Source organism: Salvia miltiorrhiza, chromosome 1 (assembly GCF_028751815.1).
Source record: "Salvia miltiorrhiza cultivar Shanhuang (shh) chromosome 1, IMPLAD_Smil_shh, whole genome shotgun sequence".
Classification (NCBI taxonomy): domain Eukaryota; kingdom Viridiplantae; phylum Streptophyta; class Magnoliopsida; order Lamiales; family Lamiaceae; genus Salvia; species Salvia miltiorrhiza.
The window spans coordinates 11,837,374-11,846,223 of record NC_080387.1 but is presented as its reverse complement, the minus strand read 5'-3'; the positions used below and the strand labels follow the sequence as shown (position 1 = coordinate 11,846,223).

Below are 8,850 nucleotides of genomic sequence, written 5' to 3'. Positions count from 1 at the left end.
CACTATTTCCGTCGCTTGAGGTGGTATCACTACCTCCAATCTCAATCTCTCGAATTCTTTGATCAAGTTTTCTTCTTGAGTAAGGAAAAATCTTAATTCTCCTTGATTCTTTCTACTCAACGCATCAACGACATCGTTAGCTCTTTCGGGGTGATAATTTTTCCCACAATCATAATCTTTCACCTACTCTAGCCATTTTCTCTGTCGCATGTTTAGATCTTTTTGCTCAAAGAAGTATTTGAGACTTTTTGTGATCGGTGTTTATCTCACACCGTACTCCATAAAGATGGTGTCTCCAGATCTTCAAAGCATGCACTACGGCTGCTAACTCTAAATCATGCGTCGGATAATTCATCGCATGTGGCTTGAGTTGCCGTGAGGCACTTGCAATAACTCTTCCATCTTGCATCAGTACACATCTTAGTCCATTCTTCAATGCGTCTGTATAGACTGCATACTCTTTGTTCGCCTTTGGAACAACTAAAACTGGGACAGTGGTAATTATCTTCTTCAGCTCTCAACTCACACTCGTTCGTCCACTCAAATTTAACTTCTTTATTTAGCAGGTGCGTCAATGGCTTAGTGATTTTCGAAAAGCCCTCAATAAATCTTCGGTAATACCCTGCTAATCCCAGAAAACTGCGGATTTCATGCGGTGTAGTCGGTGCTCTCCACTTTACCGCTTGAACTTTTGCTGGGTCTACTTCGATTCCTCCCGCAGAAACGATATGGCCAAGGAAAATTGATTTCTTTAAGCCAAAACTCACATTTGCTGAACTTAGCATATAGCTTTTCAGCTCTCAATCTCTCTAACACGATTCTCAACTGCTCTTCGCGTTCTCGTTTACTCTTTGAGTAAATCAGAATGTCGTCTATGAACACTAACACGAACTTGTCTAAGTATTCGTGAAAGACTCGGTTCATGAGATCCATGAACACAGCAGGGGCATTCGTCAATCCAAAAGGCATGACTATGAATTCATAGTGCCCGTATCTCATACGAAATACCGTCTTCGGAAATATCTTCCGATTTTATCTTCAGCTGATGATACCCCGTTCTCAAGTCAATCTTTGAAAAAGTGCTCGCTTTTTGGAGTTGATCGAATAAATCATCGATCCGAGATAACGGATACTTACTCTTCAGTGTCACCTTATTCAACTCGCGGTAGGCAAAGCATAACCTCAAACTACCGTCCCTCTTTTTAACAAAGAGAACCGGTGCTCCCCACAGGGAAACACTAGGTCGAATGAGGCTCAAATCTAGCAACTCTTTGAAGTTGCAGCTTCAACTCTTGCAACTTTGCCGGGGCCATTCTATATGGTGCTTTTGACGTCGGTGCGGCTCCGGGCTCAAAATCAATCGTAAACTCGAGCTATCGATCTGGTGGGTAATCCTGGTAAAGCTTCAGGAAAACGTCTTTGTATTCTCGCACGACTGGCACGTCATCTATATTTGTTTTGGACTCTTCACTCTGATTCAGGTATACAACATACACGGTTGTATCCTTTCTCTGCAAAAGCTTTCAGCTTGAAGCGCCGAAATTATTGGCGGCTTTCTCCATTTTCTCTCAACGCCAATAAACGAAGTAGGCTCTTGGCCTGAAAATTGAAACGATATTCGTCTCTCCTTGCATTGTATCATCGCATGGTTCTCCTCTAACCAATTCATTCCCAAAATAATATTTATGTACCACATAGACATCATCCTTAGGTTTTTAGCCTTGAGTTTAATCGATTCTAGCTCGAATTCTAAGTCAGGACATACGAGTGAGACCGTAGTGGTTCTGCTAGATTTCTTCGATTCTTGTCCTGAGCCTTCTGCTCAAGCGCAACACTCTCTGATGATGGGATTGATTCGCCTGCTGGGCTGGCGGCTGCCTTCCTGACTGACGTGGTCGATAGGCTGGCTGCTGTCGCTGTGGCGGCGGTAGCGGTAGGATTCCCTTTATCGCTTTGAGTTGCGGCCGAAACTGACTCGGTCGTTCTCCGCTTCCACTTTACTGACGATTTGGACACTGGTTGAGTAGTGCCCATCCCCTCGACAGGTGTAGCAGGTATTCTGTCCCATTTTCTCCTTCCTTCTTGCCCTCGTCCAGAAAATAGATTGCACGTTCGAGTGCTCTTAACCGTTTTGGGGTGTTGAAGCTTAAATCACTTTCTCTGGCTACATTGCCAGTTCTATATCCAATGCTCTATTTAATGCTTCAGTACACATAACCGCACTCCGACTCGTTACAACGTCTCGTACCTCTTATCTCAAACCTGATCGAAACAATTCTGACATCTTCTTGTTCATCTCTTCTCGATATGTGGCATACCGAACCAAGTCGCGAAACTGACGTTATTCATCTACGGTTTTATTGCCTTATCTCTTATCATCAATTCTATTTCTTTCTTCAATCGGTTTCTTTTTCTCGGCAAAGTCTAAGGGGACATGTATCAACCTTAGAACTAATTCGCATAACTCACAAATCATAAGACTCTTACTCAACATCATATTATTTTCTAAATTCTCATAACTCAACGTCAAAGACATATTTCATGTCTATCATCGTAACATCAGCTCAAAACTCTACTCAAGCATGGAGACTCTCTGGTCATCGACATATAGACATATAAGAAAATTTTCTCTTTCGAGAACTCTTACTAAATGTGGGGCGTAACGGAAATAAAACATCTCGTACTACGACGACGATGCTACTTCTATACTAGTCGTCATCTCAGTCTACTATCGTGGAAAACGTCATCTTGTTCTAATCTGTCATCTCGATCTCCTTAAATCTGCTATTGCATATTCTGGCTTAGCATCACTTCTTCTCATCCTCGAAATGGTTCGCTTTCTACATACTTGGCTAATATATGAAAATCCATAATCGCACATTTGTGCTCGTCCCGTAATATTATATTCTACGACTGCTCCCATAACTCGTGTTTTCTTCCAAATACTCTTCTTGTTATGCCATCCTAGTTACCTAGACATTTCTATTTCTCGTCGGATGTGGTAGGGACTAGGATGTGATAAATAAAAATGTCTGATCTTGAACAAGACGAGCTCAAGTAATGCAATGATTCCATAATAGCCAGTGCTATCTCAAGGATAATGAAGAAGTTACAATCAAATGAAGATCAACAGCTAGAATAGAAATTAAGATAAAAACTGAGATATGATGTGATGGGAGTAAATCAATACTGGAAGTAGAAGCAATCCACTAGGTGGAAAATGAATAAATTGTCCACTGTTAAATCAAGGGGTAAGGATTTCCAACACAAACGACTCAGGCTCAAACACAGTGGATCTGGAAAAATTTCTCAATAGCAAATAGTTCATCTCATGTAGGAGTTCAAATGGATGCAGAAAAATTTAAAAATGACCAAGCGGGATAGGAACTCAATAAGTCTACTCTCATAATTACTCTTAGCGATGTTAAACGCGGTCCCGGTGAAAGTACCTCTATTACGAAGTACAATTGGTCAATAGTATCTATGCATCCCATGAGGTCTCCATAATACGTTCGCCCTATTAGGGTCGTGTCTATAAATCGCGATGAAATCTCTAAGTTCTCATCTCAGTTCTTTATATCTCAACTCAATTCTATATTTCATATAGAATTCTCATAGTTCTCGTTATCTCTATCGTTCATCTAGCATCATGCATCAATTATCAATCTCAAAACTCTGATGTGACATAAAGCTCTCTAGTCATCAACGTCATCTTTATATCATAGGGAGAATTGCCTCTCTTTTGAGGTCTTACTCAAAAGCGAAGGTTCTCTGTGTACAAAACGCCCTATACTATAATGATGCTCTCGCTATGCAAGCATCATAGGGACTAAGCGTCATATATGTTCTATACTATGCTTCTAACTATGTACATCGGCTATGCATCACTGTATATATACATATACATCTCTAGATAGTCTCGGTCGTCATCTATCAATCTCCCATCTCGTCATCGTTATCGTCATCACCCGATATCCTACTTCCAACATCATCAGTCGGTGCATCCTCACTCGGCTCTGACTCTTCCTCCTCACACTCGTCTATGATCCGATACGCGCTATCATCGCTCGGCTCATCCTCGACATCCGTATCATACATCAGATAGTAAACCGGCACCTCGGGAATAGAAACCCATGTCTCGGTGCCGTCGTCCGCAACCTGATGCCTTAAAGGCTGGGTTCGCCCGTGTCCAACTGTCATATCCGGAGTTTCCTCGTCCGGATCCTCCTCATCGCTGTCTGACCTCGCAGGTCGAGATCCTCCCTCTTGGGCGCCTCGATAAGGTGCATAGTGGAGCTGGTGCGTGTAAGGCTATAAAGCCAAAACGTCGGAATCTAGCATTGGGGCAACTCTCGAATCGGATGGCCCCGATACTCGCTGAATCTGAGACTCTGTAAAACCAATCGGCGGTGCTGACCTGATAGGTAGCACAGGTAAAGGTGCCGTCACCGGGGTCAACTCCCATAATGGTAAGTCGGCGCTAGGATATATGATCATCGCCAAATACAAAAACGGATCGTGCTCCACGACTGGTGAATACGTCTCGAAAACTATCGGATCTGAATCAGCCTGGTCAGGTATAATCGGCATCGCCTCACTAGGGGGTGGTGGTGCAACCGGGTAAGGCTCATCTGGCAGTGGGGGTGCAACAACCACTAACTCTCCACCCTGGACTGGCCCAGCGGGCACTTCGTACGGCGGTGCAGGGGGATCGCCGAACGCAAAAATAACGATGGCTGAGTGTCGCGATAAAACCGCTAATATCACCATACCTCACTCCTCCCAACCACGTAGTGCCCAAGAATGGGGGACTAAAGTTGTCGCCCAAACTCCCCACGTGGGTGGTAATCGCGGAATCAGAAGGTCGATAGCTTCCGCTCCGTCAATCCCGTAGGGAAAATAACCCTCTGCCAGCGGCGATGGTAATGCGCTAGAAACTCTCCTAGCGTATCGTCCTTATCTGGCTCATACTCTCTAAACCAGCGTTTCGTTGCTTCTTCAACAATACGCTGCATGCTGAAAACAAAAACATCGTATTTCTCAAAAGTGGATACGAAACTTACTTGGTATTCCACCACAATCATCAACATACTCTCTCTCATTTGGTCCGGTGGAGCAACGGCTATACTAGCCTCAACATGACTCCCCAAATATTCCTCAACTCATGGTTCTCATTATGCTCAGATAGTTCCGCCATCAAACATCACATAACTCATTAGTGGGTCAACTCAAAACTCAGCATGAAAGCGGAAAAGAAAACATCAAAAGCTCTTACCTCGATAAGTCGGAGGAGATGGGCTGCTGGGGTTCTGTTTCGACTGACTCTCAAACCAGTCTAAGAACTCAAATTAGACTAGTACTCAACTCATAAATAAGAGCAAATAAAAGCTCAACTCAATCAAGCATTTAACTCAGAGCAGACGACCTGCTCTGATACCACTCTGTCGCAGCCCGATTCCGACACTAGTAATAGCGGGGATCGAGTATCGATACGATTAATAAAAGAAAGGGGAAAGATAGAAAGAATACATAGATCAACAGCGAAAACTCACGAAGAAACATGCTAAGGAAAGATTATCATAATTCATCAAAAGGGTATATCCGTCAACATCGTCATAACTCGATAAATATCGGGAATCTCAACATGAAAAGCAAAACAAGGGTAACTCAATTTTTATGTAGAATCATAATATTCAGAGTGTGACAACAAAAGGTGAACCGACTATATGTATGAAGACACATAATCGTGAGTAAAATGCTTGATTTTCAAAGGAAACTAAGTATCTTAAACATCAAACTCTATTTAACATAACTTCATATCAAAACTCTATCGACAAAACAGACATACGATAGAGAAAGAAAACGTCAACCCGAAACATTCTCCACCAGCACCGCACCATACTCCCCCTCCGCTTATCCTGCACGTTTAGAAATACATGCAGGGCGTGAGTACATAAATACTCAGTGGACATATCGCCGAAAAACAGAGCTGCTCATAGAGCTATAAATTGAACTTGCCACATTTCAGCAATACACAGGTATTATAACATAAAAGAACCTGTGCAAGCAGTTTTAACCATAAACATCATAATTAAGTGTCTGCAGACAAGTACTCGACATGTATGTACCACATCTACAACTCTTCATCATCATCAAGGTACTGAGAAGTAGGCCTCCTTCTCATGCACCGTGACCGGCCGACCCGAAGACAGCTCACAGTCACCTCAGTGTACACTAGCCCTGGCAAGATAGCTATCAACTAACTGCCTAGGACCCGATCGTCTCATCTCAACTCATCAGTAGAGGGTAAACATACAAGCTCAACATTATCATAAAAATATTGGCAAGTCAATAATTCTCAAACATCATCATAATCTCAAAACATCAAAACATCTCATAATTTCATCATCATTTAAAACAGTTTAGAAAAGCTCTTAAACTGTATACTCAAAATAATGTCCACCTGAAGACCTTACTCAAAATCTCTCGTCAAAGTGGAGTTACTTACTTCCTTGCTCTGCTCGTGTCTTTAGGGATCATCATCATCATCGAAGGTTCATGTCATAAAATGAATCTCGATTAGAACTCATTGACTAATTCTCAGGCCTTATCTCATACTCTATCTCATATTCTATCTCTTTACTCAACTCTATATAAACTCTCCACTCATCTCACATACTCAAGTTCAAGGATAGGTTTCAAGAAAATCATGGCTCTAAGTCTCGATTTATCTCTCATATAAGGTTCGTCTAATCTCATGCAAACACATAGGCAACACAATCACATAAGGCACATAAGAAATCACAAACAAACATCATCAAAACATGCTCTATTTTTACACTGATTCAATTTCAATTTTTAAACTGTTCTGACTCCGACATCTCCTGGACTCGAGACTCATACCGAAAGAAAGATCTTCGAGTCTAGTTTCATTTAAAAAAAAGTAGAGTTGAAAAATCCAAGTGATTTGAGAGATATGACGTTTTTACCACGATCTACCATTTCTGGCAGTTTTGTGCAACCGAAGGTTATAATTTTTCAAAAATCGTAAACGTTGTCAAACTGGGCTCATCTTCGGTGGATATCTAGCTAACACAATAAGGTTGATACCATAAAAATTTGGAAAGCTAGATCACATAGGAAGCTACTGAAATGAAAGACTCTTTCCCCTGTTTTCTTAAATTCTCGGTAATAAAGTGCAGTTTAAGTTGTGCATTTTAAATAAATATCAAACGAAGTTTAAAAGACTTGAAATTTTACCAGGGTACTCAAGACTCATGTAGAGACTTGCTATAAAATTTTCAAAGCTATTGGAAATCGAAAAACCGTCGATCACAGTAGGTCAGTAGGCCTACGAAATTTCTCCAATTTGAACTCAAAAATCATATATCTCAAAAACATCTCTAACTTGAATATAACATCATAATTCTCAACAACAAACTCATATCAAAACTCATTTCATCACTTCTAATCATCAATCTATACCAACACTTAACATCATAGCATGCTCAAGAACTCATATAACCACTCAAATCTTTAAATCAACACCATATAACAAAATCACATATAGAACACATATATGTCATCTTCTTCCTCAACTAACATTTTTCACTTATCAACCTCAAGCTTCAATCTCATCCATCATTAATCATCTAGATCATCTCATAAACTCAAATCCATCATCATATAACTCAAGCCAATTCAAGAAAATAAACAACAAAATTCGTAGGGTTTCAAGCTCCTAATTTTCGAAAATTTCATAAAAATAAGTTTGGTGATTTTCTAGCTCAATCATGATCATATACTCACTCACATATCATTAATATGATCAAAAAAATAATCTAAGATCACTTACTCATGGATTCAAAAGGTGATCAAGACTTTGCTCCAACTTTGATCTTAGCTCTAGCTTCTTGAATTTGATGAGATATGATGGTATTTGATTGGATTGGATGGTGGATTATCTCATAGTAGTGTTTGATGAAGCTTCTCTAAGCTTTCTTCAATGGACATCAATGGAGGAAAAGAGAGTATAGAGAGAGAGAGGGGAGGCCGAGAATGGGGAGGAGAAGGGAGGGTGTGCGTGAGTTTTTTTTGTAGAATTAGGATAATGACTTGCTCAAGAATTTAATCCCACTTGAATCAAAGTGTTATCCCAACATTTTCACTTTATAATAAATGCTAATTAATGCATGTCCCCCTTAACTCCATCCTCCTAATCCACTTGCTATTAAAGATAATGAGCATGTGGTAAAAGCAAAATATCTCAAGTGTAGTAGTAGTGGAATTACTGTAATTATGTATCTCTCTCTTGATAAAATAAAACTACACTTTATTTACTCATGTGATAAAATCAAATAAATAATAGTAACACCAAAAATAGTGTACTCGAAAATATCACATCTCATATCTCAGTAAAATATTTCTCATAAAATACTGATATGCAAACTAATAATAGCTGTATGTTATTTCCCGATTTTAAAAATAATCTCGTTCTCCAAAATCTCGAAAATAATCCGTGTTAACATAACACGAAACAAATCATACTCACATCACCATACAAACACACATAACAAAATAGTCACGTAGACAATCACTTAAACCATCTCAGATATAACACGGATACAATTCACATCAAAGCAATCAGCAATCAACTCTCAATTAGATCATCTCTCAGATCGACTCTCCCTTCTATAGGGTTTCTCTCACTCACTTATCGCAACTCTATTCTTAATAAGATGTTCCTATTAACAATAGGACAACTAAACTCACAGATACTCGATCTCAGCTCTGCCTCTAGAGCGGAGCAGAGCAGAGAAGAAAAGAATTCTCTGACAAGGCAGAGGAATG

At 40.2% G+C, this 8,850-nt stretch overlaps 1 long non-coding RNA gene across 1 annotated transcript; it reads right to left on the bottom strand.

Moving 5' to 3' along the window:
* Positions 1 to 5,517: 5,517 nt before the first annotated feature.
* On the bottom strand, positions 5,518 to 8,170 carry LOC131006612 (uncharacterized). Its single transcript, XR_009095630.1, has 3 exons — positions 7,856 to 8,170; positions 6,464 to 6,527; positions 5,518 to 5,918 (listed from the first exon to the last, which is right to left on the bottom strand). It is a non-coding gene; the product is annotated as an uncharacterized LOC131006612 (long non-coding RNA).
* Positions 8,171 to 8,850: the final 680 nt, after the last annotated feature.